This window comes from Nyctibius grandis, chromosome 3 (genome assembly GCF_013368605.1).
Source record: "Nyctibius grandis isolate bNycGra1 chromosome 3, bNycGra1.pri, whole genome shotgun sequence".
Classification (NCBI taxonomy): Eukaryota; Metazoa; Chordata; class Aves; order Nyctibiiformes; family Nyctibiidae; genus Nyctibius; species Nyctibius grandis.
Window position 1 is genome coordinate 33,554,927 of NC_090660.1, and position 13,747 is coordinate 33,568,673.

The 13,747-nt window shown below is 48.0% G+C and overlaps 1 protein-coding gene across 2 annotated transcripts in view; it reads right to left on the reverse strand.

Annotated features, from left to right (window-relative positions):
- GRB10 (growth factor receptor bound protein 10) overlaps positions 1-11,723 on the reverse strand; it is a 150,962-nt gene extending 139,239 nt beyond the window's left edge. Inside the window, exon 1 of one of the 2 annotated variants that reach the window (XM_068396891.1) lies at positions 11,619-11,723. The gene's annotated coding sequence lies outside the window, so the exon portion shown is untranslated. Of the gene's footprint in view, positions 1-11,357 lie in introns of both variants that reach the window. The other variant, XM_068396889.1, reaches the window with a different exon arrangement.
- Between the last annotated feature and the right edge of the window lie 2,024 nt (positions 11,724-13,747).

Genomic DNA, 13,747 nt, shown 5'->3' on the forward strand with positions numbered 1-13,747 from the left:
TTGCACACTCCGACACGAACCAGCCCTGCGCACATCATGTTGCTGAAAGGCTTCATCATAAGGTCCTGGGGGTACCGATGAAGTGTTCAACGCATGTGGGATGCGGCACAGAAACCCTGGGTGTTTTTAAGGAAGTGCAGAAGAGATATGCCCCACTCAGGTGCCATAAAGGGGCTATATAATACAGTAAATACAGTCAGAGTACACACTCCACTCACTAAACCAGTAAGTTTCAATTGAAACCACACCAACGATACCCTAATCCTGACCTGCAGAAGGACGTTTGTCACCCCAGCCATGAGAAGCAGCACATTCTTCCTTTCACCTTTTCCCTCATCTTGCCATGCCACGTAAATAGTGAGCTTTATATATGGATCAATTATAAGGCCTATACCAAACTCCAGCATTCCACTGAACTACGTCAAGGTCCAAAGATCCTTCACGAACAAGTCTTTAATATCCGTAAGATATTCCAGAAACTCTGTACCACAGACATTCTCTACCATGAAAACCTGCTTTAACTCGCAGTGTCAGTGCAGCACGTTAACACAGTGCAAAGCACAAGCAGCTAACTGGTCTTACTGCAAGATCATCTCTCTTTTGGCACACCTTTTCAAGGCGCTTCCTCTTCTACTTTACAATACTGGTGCTCACCTCTGACTCCAGCTCCCTGTACTTGTCACTGCTGGGGACTTTTTGCAGTCGTCACAACCCTGAGATGAATACACCCCACCCACCCCCGAGAGAGAAATGGGGTCTTTGGGTAGCCAGGAGAGGAGAAAGCATGGCTACAGGGCTGCTGGGAGCAGAAGATGATACTGCTGAAGAAGGAGGTGCAGGGAGGCAGCCCTGGCCTCAGGACAGGAGTAGAAGCAGAGAAAGCCACTTTGGGAACCTCTGCTCTTTCTGCATAGCGAGCCAGGATTTAGAAGAGTTTGCAAGCTCCCCACGCAAAGCACACGCTTCCTTGCTTGGCTTCAGAATTAAGAACTAGAATTGCAGAATTAGAGGATACTGGCAGGAAGAGGTGAACTAAGACCAGCTACTGGATGAAAGCATCGTTGCCCACACAGTGCAACGATTTACAGCTCAACCATAGGTTTAGGCAAAAATTCACTCTGACCACAAAGCTTGAACATAGATCCATACTCAAAACACTGACTTTAGACAAGCCACAGTTGCGCACAGGAAGAAAGCTTCAGTCCCCACACACTTTAAAAAAATAAGTAAATTTAAAACAAAAAAAAAAAGTCGTCCCACGGATGCTTCCCTGGCTAGATGAGTCTTCTCTGAATCATTGCCAAAGTCAGTACAGATACGACATGGCTGAAGTCAAGCATATAAGTTGGCAGGTATCCTGAGAAGAGGAAGAAACTTGGCATTTGTATGCAACCATGTTAGTATGCCCATAAAATTACTTCTAATTCATTACTTCCTTCACCTCAATAGCCCAAAAACCTAATACAGCTATGCAAAGCGACTGAAGCATTACAAGTAACGTTTCATATAAAACCTGAACTTTGTTCAGCAGCTGGTATAGAGTGCTTGAAGTAAAACACAGGGGATGGGAAGAACATTTAATACACATTTTGTCACTCTTCAAATGACTTTACAAAAGACAAACTGTTTTTAGACAGAGGCAGACCCCTGTAATGAAAGCTCAGAAAAGATCCCTTCCTCAGTCCATCCAAGAGTTCACATCTAATGGAGCTGGTACCCAGCCAGAAAGACTGAGCTAGTCAATTAGCTCAAACTTTTTTGTGTTAAAATTATGGAATAGGCCAACCAGAAATGTTTCTGAAGAGGAACGCCAGTCACTGCTGTGCAATCCAGAACCTGAGAACCCAAACTCCAGGTCTTCCCAAGCTCTGCTTCATAAAACGAAGGAAAGCCATGACATGTCACCTTGCCCCCAAAGTGATTCCACATTTACCACAGGCAAGAACAATAACCAAAATTACTAAAGAACTTACTTTGGTTTGCAGTTTGCAGCGTGGGGTGGTTTGGTTTTTTTTTTCAGGCTAAAGCATACTAGCTTTAGCAAGGCTGAGAAATTTGGAGCTCTATCGAAGGCAGCCCCTCAAGAGTCACAGGAGTTTATGAGCGAGATCTGCCCAACAGCCACCAAGACCATTTCCTAATAGATACACGAGCAGCCACCTCTAGGGCCTTTATTTGACTTTGGCTATAGAAACCCCTCTTGGTCAGATTGGATCGGCTGAACCAGCTCACGGGCAGCTCTGGGACTGTGAGACTGGGAACAGCTGAGACATTCCAGGAAAAAAAACATTTCAGCCACTAACTGGCCTGAAACAAGTATGTTTTACCACAACATTTCAGGGTAAGTAAACCAAATCTCCAGTGTTCCTCATAGCACTGTCATAAGTATGAACAGCTATTATTCTCAATATTTCTCATAACATAAATAATGATGCATTTATTACCAGTAACTTCCTCAGTTGCTCTAGTTTATGACAATCGTATAATAAGATGCAGCTACACATACCTTACATAATCTTCCAGGGGCAAAGCTTCTTCAACCTCTTCACACTGCAGATTTTTCACAACAGAAATTTGTATTTCTGCACTCTAAGAGGAAAAAGTGACTTGTATCACTGATGGCTGCACACTAGCTGTCTCCCTGAAACTCTACTGAAAGCTGCCAAATTCACCTGATAGGCTACTTCACATCACCTATAGAAATGTCATCTTTGCTCATCTGAATTTTAAATGAGAAAGACCTCGGGAACAAACCTTTTAAGGAAGAGTTGGACTGTTGGACATGAAGGATCCCAGAAGTTCTCAGAGACGAATACAAGAAAAACTAAGAGTCAGGCTGTTAAGAGCACAGGACTCCTTCATTCACTTCACTTTTCAAAACTGTCTGTTTTACAAACACCCATGAGAACTCCCAGGAGAACTGGTGGGAAGAAGAGTTCAACAAGTAAACCAGGATAAATTATACGTTTACCAAAATTAGCCAAGGCTAACACTAGCAAAGCATCTCGAAATGCCATTCTCCTACCAAAGACTGGATCAGCAGTACTATTTTCCAAAGGACACTGGCGGAAAGCAGGAGGAGGGAAGTTACCAGACCACAACTCAACCAAGTGTTGCAAGCGCCATCACACACCTGCACTCATCCTGTCATGCACAGCATCAGCTGCAACACTCTGCAATGCCCCTCTGACTTTCCATGTGTTAACAATGTAATCCACCTTTGCTAGCAAGGAACTCCACAGATATTTTTTCCTGACCTTTTTAGCATCAGCTCTAGAAGAAAACATGCATGCTGAATGCAAAACAAGCTTGAGCACACATCAGAGATGCCAGCAACCCAAACAGCATTTGCTCTGCACTCCTCCAGCTCCTCTCGTAGCCTCCTTGCTCAATTCTCCTGAAGCCTTTTAGAAAAAAAAAAAACACAATGCCTCTTCTGTAACCTTTCAAATGTTAAATGTCATAACTATGGGTAATGTTATAGTAGCCTACAAGTAAAGAATATCAAAAGCTATCAGTTCATGAAAATCATCTACAATCTGTGACATTCTATTTTGATCATTTCTAGAGCACAATGGGCTATTTTGATTGCTTTCCCCTTAGAGGGCCTTCATTAAGAACCATCATTTAAAAACAAAAACTAAAGCTGATGCCCAGCAGCCAGGGAGGAAACACAAAACAAACAAACAAACAAAAACAAAAAAAAAAGGAAACTCATCTTTCTGGACTTCAGAATTCCTGGAACGAAACATTTCATCACAGCAGAAAACAAAACAAAAAAAAAAAAGACTTAAAGTTGGTGAGCTCTTTCATTAAGTGTTAAAAATACATGCATTTCTGTGCCTAGATTATAGATGCTGATGGTAAATCTGCCTCTAGCATAAGATTTAGCAGCAAGTAGTACACTGTCCTCACAATTGTGCTGTACTGATACCTTTCTCTTGGAAATTGTTTTGTTTACTACACTCCTTGCTGTGACCAAGTACAGTAACTGGAACATCACAGCTCAAGCTGGACAGGAAAAACAAAAGCAACCTGACCCACTGAGAAAGCGTCTGCCAGCACTTGAGCCATTGTTCTGCACAATATCAAGGCTTGAATTCTGACATAATCCCCTGACATCTTGGGTGATGTCAGCACGAGCAGCTATTAGAATGAAGAATGATCACCCACAAGACATTAATTCGGGAAGAATCAATGGCCTTGCAATACATATTTCTCCCTTAACACTCTCCTAAATGGACTTTAATACATTTGAGCCAGAAGGGAAAGCAGGCCTTTTAAGAAAGGCTTTGGCACATGACAAAAATATCACAAGCTTCTGAATTTTTAGCTTTTCCAGCTCCTTGAAGTTTAATTCCACATTTGTGCTTTGGTATAATAAAAGCTCCTCATCCCTTTCCAAGGATGCTCAGAGCTTTAACAGTACACTAAGCAAGACCAACCTACAGATTTTACCTCCCTCCAGTCCTTCTCACCCCCTCTCCCGATCCCCATTTAAGGAGAGAGAACATTCTCCTATCTGAATCTGTACCTAGTAGTTTGGCAGAGATGAACATCACAGGAAAGAGGGAAAGAAGAAAGGGAAAAAAAACAAACCAACAAGGAATAAAATCACTTCCCCATTTTATTTCAGCTCTTGAATGCCTCTGGTCTGATCCTTTCCAATATATAACTATCTTGTTCTACTGTCTTCCATTAAAATCAAGACCTAGGAAAATTTTCTAACAGTATTTCCTTTCCTAAAGAATCTAAATCCCTGCTGCCAGTTAGTTTTGAAATCTAAAGCACTCTAAAAACATACGAAGCACGCATAGACACAGAGCCCAGTTGCAACTCCCTGACCAAGAATATGTTTAAGTATCAAACCGTTCTGTAGCAGGAGCATCTGCAGTGAAAGAAATTTGGGTGACATTTCAAGGATTCCCCTCCCCATGGTTTCAAAATCAAAATCAGCACCTGAAGATGACCTAGAAGTAAAGCTAACTGAAGAAAAAAGAGAGCTTCTGAAAACTTAAGTCTGTGCTACGAACCAACAAATGAGTTAGGACAGAGCTGCAGCCACTCGATCGAGTCACCAGAAAGGCAGAGTTTAGATCCCAGGCATTGAAAGACGTTTCCAAGGGTTCATCAAGTGCTAATCTCCATCATGAAAAGAGTCTATGGACTTGGGAGATTCTCCCTGCTTATTGATTTTCTCACCAGGGATGCATAATGGAAGAATGATACTGGATGGAATATTATCCATCCTTACTTATCCACAGCCTTCAGCGACCACAGGCTCGGCTTCACAGCAGCCGCTCGGTTTCTCCGATTTCTCTGTTGACACAAATTCTGCAGCAGTAAGCGTGAAGGGAGCGCAACCACCACACTCTGAAGTTTACTTCGTGAACAAACGTAGAAATCCCCACCACTGCTCAGCGTGAGAGCTCCTTCCCACTGGGCTATAGGTTTATTCCAACGGGATGGCATGGCATTTCCTCTATGGTTTGCCTGCCAGGAAAGTCATTTCCTATTTTTGTCCTGTTGAGAACTAGTAGAAGCTGGCATTGATGGTGGCTGGGAAGAATCAGAGGCTGGTTTTCTAGTGGTTTAACCAAACATGTGTTTACAATTACCCCATTCATCATGACCTGCCTGGGTAAAACTGCCTTTTTGGAATTTGCCCATGTTCCTTGGCTTTGGCCTCTGAAAAAAACTAAAACAGACTCGCTAAGGAATACATTGTTTGAATAGTACTACTGGAGCAACAGGACTGTCCAATAGTTAATATTGTAATCATTAATACAACTGTTGGGCATTAAGATCAACATAGCTGCTCAACTTGTTGCTGTTGGCCTAAGGATGACAGCTTAGCAGCAGGAGGGTAAGATAATGGGAAAATCTCTTGCAGTCTTCCCCTGGAGTCCAACAGAAGAATACAACAGAAACAGGACACTGTATTTCTTTCTCAGACACTCTATAGTATCACCCCGCAAGAAGAGAACGCAGAGAGTCATAGTGCTCCCAGTAAACTCGTCTAGGGCACTCATCACCTCTGCATCCAAGGACCACAACTATCACCATAGTCCCAAAGCTCTTCTCAGAAGTACACTGCGCAGTATAATTAACACTTGTGACTCCCCTCACCCTCTCCCCGATTCTCACTTCAGGAAAGAATAAGCAGACTCTGTTCTACCTTCATGTGGTAAAGGGGAAATTTCTCACTGCTAATCCTTTCTCCAAGAATTCATCAAACCATTCTAGCAACAAGCCTTATCCCATCATACCTGAACCAGCATAATCTCAAAGCCAGCAGTCTTGAAAGCCTCAAAGAGCTCCAAGAGACACACTTCACCTCTTTTCAGCTCCAGGAAGAGTTCGTTTCTCTCATTATCAACGAGGTAGACTTTCATGACACATGCCTAAATTATGCCAGATCAAGTCTAGCAATCTATAAGCTTGATACAACCTGTAATTTCACTTCATACCATACATCAGAGAACTATACATTTTCGTCTCTCCAAAGTCATCATTTGATACCCAAAGATGTAAAGACTTACCAAAAATGACTTGTCATAGGTTTCTGAAAGGCTTCAGGAAAGAAAAGGTCCCTCACACTAGTTTACAGTATTAGTCACATGCTGTATTATCCATGCTGCTGGAGAAGGTCTCCGACGCTGCTAGAAAGATCACCCACTTAGAACAACCAATCCTCATGATGGCCAGCTTTTGCTCTAGCCATTCAGGAGAGGTAATCTGCATCTCCCCATGGGTTAACTAATTGGAACACAATTAGCAGGTTTCGTTAAAAGCTCTCTTGGCTTATAAATGAGCATTAATGTTGGGTTTTGAAGAACTCACATGATTCATCCTGCCTATACTTTTGTTCAATCCACACTTGAGACTCTGGTCCTTTCCATTATGGATAGTTTGCCTGTAAAACCCCAAGCAGCCACAACAGCCACCGCCTTCTCCTAACAGAAAATGACTCACCCAGTGCTCAAAACCTCATGCTTTCGTGAGAGTGTCTTCCAACAAGTTTTCAAGTTCATTGGCAGCACTAGCTCCTCACCATTAAACAGAAATCGCTGGTCTTTTCTGTTACAGACACTAGGAAAGACAGAACCCTTCACAAGGGCGCTACTCTAAAGTAGGGCTTGAACTTGTAATGCCTTCAGTCCTGACAGCCACATCCATTTGCTCTGCACAAACTGATCCATCCGCGACTTATGAAAGACCCTAGAAAACGAAAGAGGAAATGATTTTTCAGGCAATAGATGCACATCAGTGTGAATGTGAAGATCTCTTAGAACGAGAGTTTCAGGATAACTTGGCACTGGTGGTGACTCACTTCATGAATCCTTCCATCTTCAGCGCTCCTATACACGTCGCGAGTCCACAAGCTGCTAGAAACCACAAACACCACCACTTTCAGAGAACATACCTATATAAAAACATAGTGCCTGTCTCACTTTCACATCAGGTTATCCACCGAAGAGACACTGGCCATGGGAACAGAGCATGCCAGCAAAGGGACTGTAGGTTATATCCAACCAGATCTCATAAAGTCAGACTATTCTGGTTGCTCCATCATTGAACAGATAAACAGTCTGTCTGTAGACAGGATGCTTCACCCTGATCAAGAGTTTTCTTTTGTGCTGCACTCATAGTGGAATCTGGCTTCCTTGGAATAGTCCTCCCCACATTCACAGTGCAACAGAGGAGCCATACTGAGCTAATGGGAGAACTGCTGTCCAAAAAGATCATCCAATTCAACAGATGGCATGAGAATAGGAAAGACCTGGCACGGGACGAGCTCAGAAGTGCACAGCTCAACAAGTATACAGAAAGAAAAGTCAATGAGGTGACATCTGTTTGCTTGATAATACTATGTTTCATAACAACCACTGGTTTGGGAGAAAGTGGTGGGAAGCAAGGCTACTTTGCCACATAGGTTGCAAAGTGCTCTCCTGACCAGCAGGCAGTGCAAGGGTGTCAAACCTGTAAATGAAGTTCAATGTTTATAAAAGGATTCCTTGGCAACCTCACTCCTCATAATTCCTAAAAAGATTGTGGAGTTTCACCTTTTAGGAAAAGGATCTTCATTCCTAGATTTCCCTAGGTGAAGAGTTGCAACTGGTATGTTTTGGACATGCTCAGGAACAGGTCCAGTTTCCAAGAAAAACAATTTTAACTTCTTAGCCTGCTTTCCTACAGAAGGAGGCTTATGCAATCACACTGTAGCCAAGCCAGTTGGCAAGTTTCATGCAAGCCTGACAGAGGCAGAGGTCTCAGGAGTTATCTTCCTAGTTTGTGAAAACACTGGGCCAGGTGGGTTCATGCAAGAAATGCGGTACTGTGAAATGGCATCAATACCCTCATAGAGAAGACAAATCCAAAGAAAAGCAGGCTTCCTTAGTCTTAGTTTGGACAGAAATGCTGGTTTAAAATGAGGAAAAGAACTAATAAAGTTCATATAGAGGTTTAGCATAAAAAGGCCGGCAGAAACTGGTAAGGTTTTTGCAACACAGTGTGTGCTGTCACCAGTGAAATTTCTACCTGAGCAAATACTTAAATACATGTTAAAAATTCGTACCACTGGTCATCAAAAGGCACTCCCCTTCATCTCTCCCCCAGTTTCCAGGTCTATGAAGAAGCACCGAGTGCATTTCCCCCCCAGGCACACACATACTTCCCAAGAAAAAGCTCAGCTGGTCTAAGGAAAAGTTTGGCCTAGAAATCTGGCCTCATTTAGCATTATCACCCTAAACCTCCACAACGGACGTGTACAGGGGCACGGCAGAAGGGCGAAGAGGAGCAACAGCATGGTTCCACCCAGCGTGACACTACCCAGGAGCCCCCCGGCTAGCCCGCTGCCACCGCTACGCACGCCCAGGAAAGCTGCCGGTGCCTCACAGTCTAGAGGGACATCTGCTACTTTGGTGCTGTCAGAAAACAAACTCCCAGCGCAACACTCCCATGCTGCTGGCAGAAGCGGCGCATGACCCAGCTATGCCTCTCCTCTGCCAGCTGGGAACTCCCCGCCTTGGAAGGATCCCTTCACCAGAGAGATCCAGATACTTTTCGCCCATTTACACCCCGAGCGCGGCTGAGAACGCGACCAAAGATTTCTAAAAAAACCTTTGCAACAATTCTTGCTGGATCCATTTAAGTGCTCGCAAGACAGAGGGCTGCAAATATTTGTTTTATTCACAGAGTGCATGGTATATGCTTAAGTAGAACTGAAATGCAGAGATCCGTTTGGCATTTAGGCAGTGCTTTTGGACTACGTAATAAAAAACACAGGAACACGCTACTGAAACCCAGGTGTGGCTGTATCTGAGGATGAAAGCCAACTCACACAGCGGTAAGGGAGGGGATATTTTGATTAACAAAACCAAGGAAAACCATGGAAGTACCACAAGATCTTTAATATGTAGCCAGGGCAAACAAGACCTACTTTAAGAACAAATAAAGTCCAAGTGAAGAAAATAAATCAGAGTACAACATGGTAAAATGATCACTGGAGGCAAGCGTCAGGGTCTGCTGCTCCGTCAGTTTACCGTTTGCAATGAGGCTACCAAACATTACTCTTCAGGCTTTGCTGTTTGCTCTATGTTGCGCTGAATTTTGAAGAGTTCAGCTTTAGAGGAAGAAAACCTGAACAGCCTTGATATTAGCATATAACTGTACAAAGCCGGAGGAATATGGCTCTGGAACAGCTCTCCCTCCTCCGCTCCCTTGTGAGGTAAATCCTCCAGAAAGACTAACACTGCAGGCAAAGAGCATCCTGCTGAGCCCCTGCACCCTTCCCCAGCCCCAAAGTGACCATGAAGCACAGCCAGAGCTGCCATTTAAACTTTCAAGCACATTTCCTTTTTCCATGCAGCTTTTCTAATCTCTGTGCATTTGTGGTGGGTTTTTTTTAACCTGTCCTCATAACTCACTCCTTTTAATCCCAGGATTAGCCTTGTTGCCCTTCTCCGTACCTTTTCTAGAGCTTTAAGTACGAGTCTCTAGATGCAGGAATAGATTGAGTTGAAGTGTTAATATGTCCTTGCTATACATCCTACAAAGTCTTTGCTAAAACGAGTAATTGCTCAGCACCTTTAGGAGGCAACATGATTTTAGCTGTCCCTTAGAAGCATAACTTAAGGCGGTAGCTACCCACATCCCTCCTATCCCCCTACTGCTTCCCCCCCAATGCCGAATTCATTCTTTAGCGAAGGGAAAAAGCAAACCACATTCTTCAGGGCTGTTTTAGAAAACCCAATCAATGCTGCTTTGACATACCAGCAACACATGTTCCCATTTCAACAAATGGGAACATTTCAGGCAGACCACCACTTCAGATGAAGTGGGGCTCCCGGCTGCTGAATCAGCACTTTCCATCCTGCTGGCAATACAGAGTCATGCGACGCTTCAAAGGAAAGCAGGGGAAAAGGGAGAAGGGGGGGAAGGCGCTGGCACTTAAGCAACAGAAGCGGGCAAGAGGATTTTGCAGTTCATCTACCAAACCAATTAACTGCGAACTGTTCTTATGAAGATGCCACAGTTTCAGCCCCAGCTCGCAGTACCACAGTGACACAATGAGAGAGCCATGCGTGCGCCGCCCTCCGCGGAGGGGAACCGAGGCAGGAGAAACCCAGCACTCACACTCCTACACCCCCGATTTCAGGTCTCCTGGGCTAACGCGGGGCTCTCCGGCAGGGCCGGCGGAGGCGGCGGGGCACGGAGCTGCTCTCCTCTCCCGCACACGGCTGCTCTCCTCCTCCCCTCTCCCGCACGCACACGGCTTCCCGGCTGCCGCCGCCGGTCCGCACAGCGGATGAGCAGGAAGGTGGCAGCACTCCGGCGTGGCATTTCTGCAAACTGCCCACCCGCCAGCCCTCCCGCAAACGCTAAACGGCGCGGGGGGGAAGCAGGGTGGAGGGGACACGGCGGAGTTTCGGCAGCACCCCTAGCAGTTGGCGGGGCAGGTCTTACCCACTTCCAGCGCGGGGCGACGGGGAAGCCCGGCTCCCGGCACCGCTGGGGAGAGGCACGAAGCAGGCGAGCGAACAAAACGCGGCAAGGAAGCCCCGAGCCGGGGGAAAGGGCCGCTCCCCCGAGCCCCGAGGCGAGCAGCCGCTGGCCGCCCCCCGCCCGGCCCTAGGGGCTCCCCGCCGGGCGGCGGGAGGTGCGCGGGGAGCGCTCCCCGCGGGCACGGGGGGCTCGCCGGCGGCCCCAGGAAAAGGAAGTTTGCCATCGTCGTCGTCCTCCTCCCACCGCCCGCCGCCACCGAGCAGCCGGCAAGCCGCCCCCTCCCACTGTGGCTCCCCAGGGGCAGCCGCCGCCCCCCCCTGCGCTCCCCGCATCGCCCTCCTGCCCCTTACCTGCTGGGCGGCCGGCCGGCCGGCACTCTCCCCGCCGGGCGCCGCGCACCCGCCAAGTTTCGGGCGGGCGCAGAGGGTCGGGGGAGCGGTCTTGCGCGGCGGCGAGGACGGGAAAGGGGGTCCTCGAGCGGCAGGGTGGAGGGGGCACGGGCGGGGAGGGCAAGCTGACGGAGCCACGCGCCTCAAAAACAAAAAAAAAAAATTTACAAAAATTTAAAAATAAAAAAATGCAATTAAAACAAAAAAAAAGGCAAAACACACCCAACGGGGACGTTCGCGCCTCCGCAAGGCGACCCCGGGCTGCGGGAGAGATCTGCGGAGAAAACTTCTGCCCGCCCGCGCCGCCGCCGGCTCCCGGTGCTAACGGCGCCCCGCCGCCGCCGTGCGCTCGCCCCGCGCCCAGCTGACTCCCGGCGGCGCCCCGCCCCGCCCCGCCCCGCCCCCGCCGCACGCAGCCGCAGCCCCGGCCCGCGCCCTGCCGCCGGCGCCCCGCCGAGGGCAGGGGGCGGCCGGGAGCCCTGGAGGTGGCCGGGCTGCGGAGCCCCCTCCGGGGGCAAGAGGGGCTGGGGGCGGCAGGTTAGGGGGCTGTTACGGGGGCTTCCCCCCCCCCCCAAGAAAAGCTCACCCGCAGGTAGCACCGGCGCACGCCTTTGCTGGGGGAGGGGGGCTGCTTTTTCTTTAAAATAAAGCCAACAGAGCAGCCGGGGGCATCTACACACGCGAGACATTCGTGCCTGGAGACTTTTCCTTTAACCTCATCTGCCCACCCTGTTCTCACACGTTTCTCCCTCAGAACTGCCTGGGGAAGGTGCCTCAGCCCTCCTCCTCCTCCTCCTCGGCGGGCGCCAGCAGCGAGGTGGGCTGTGCCGAGAGCTCCTCCGTATTGCAAAACACCCTCATCGCCCCGGGTCCCCACGCTGCCAGCAGCACCCTACAGCCTGCTGCTTCGAACTTGTGCACGGTGGGACCTTCGCTATTTCGCTCTGTGGATCGCCAGAGCTTTACCGTAGCTCCGAAAGAGCCTGTTTGCAAGTAGCTTGCGAATAATTTGGACTGCGAAAAAAAAGCTCTTTTAGAAGTGAAGCTGCACGCTTCCCTAAGAGCTACTCTTTTAAAGCACGTAGACTTCAACGCAAGCCGCTGCACCGCAGGAGGAGAGGAATATTGTGTTCGCCAGACGCAAAAAACACCTCTCGTAAGAAGGGGTCAGCACTATAAAAGGAAATCAAGGAGAAGTGGGAGAAATCTCTGGGCTTTTCCTCCTAAGACAGATGCGTGTACGCTGTTGGGAGCATTGCAGCTGAGCGCCCGAGCCGAATGTAGTTTGAAATGTAACATAATCCTTCCTTGCTCTTGCTCCTTCTTCCTCCGTGGCTCTTCTTTACTGTATGTAAAGGAATGTTTTTGTTATCAACCCGCCCTCTCCGTCCCCGCATTTCCAGCCCTGCTCTGATCTCACTCTGTTCTCACCACTCGCTCTCCCTGTTCGACTCCTCAAATAATCTCTCTGGTTTCCTCGTGTGTCACCTCAGTCTGTGTCAGAGGCACGTGCCGCTCTGCTGCCCGCTCGCTGCTCGCCCTCCTCATGCCACCAGGCCCCGGCCTCTCCCCAGGACCGCGCTTCCCTCGGCCATCTCCACTTGACACGGTGCTGAGCGCTGCTCTTCAGCCTGTCAGCACCACTAGTGCCTCTCCCATCCTGTCCCATCCCAGACCAGCCTGGCCCTTTGGGATCTTGCTCCATGCACCGCCACTTCTCAGCCCTTAGTTCACCCCTGTCTTCCCACGGCCGGGCTGGTCTACCCTGACTTTCTGTGAGCCATCGTTCACCCCTGATCATACATTTTGGGGGTCCAGCTTTGGAGGCTGGTACCTCACTGGAGGAGAAGCTGCCTCCTCTCTGCTGCTAGCAGAAGGCTACTGTCCAGGTTTCTATCTATCTAGTGAAAAGGTGAAGGTAGGTGGTGTCAGATTTCTGCTCAAGATTACTCCAGGGATAAGGAGGCACCTACTACCTCCCAGACCCTAGGACAGCATGGCCGGCATCACAACGCCACGTGCTTACATAAGAAACTTTCTGCACTTACAGGTTGTAGAATGATAGAACAGCCCAGCTTGGAAGGGACCTCCAAAGATCATCTGGTCCAACCTTTCATGGGAAAGGGAGCCTAGATGAGATTATCTGGCACCCTGTCCAATTGCATCTTGAAAATCTCCAGTGATGAGGACTCCACCACATCACTGGGGACATTGTTCCAGTGGATGATTGTTCTCACTGTAAAAAATTTCTTTCTTACATCGGAATGAAACATCTCCTGGTGCAACTTGTACCTGTTACCCCTTGTCTGCTCCTTGTGGCTCCTTTTGAAGAGAAAGCCTCCATCCTCTTT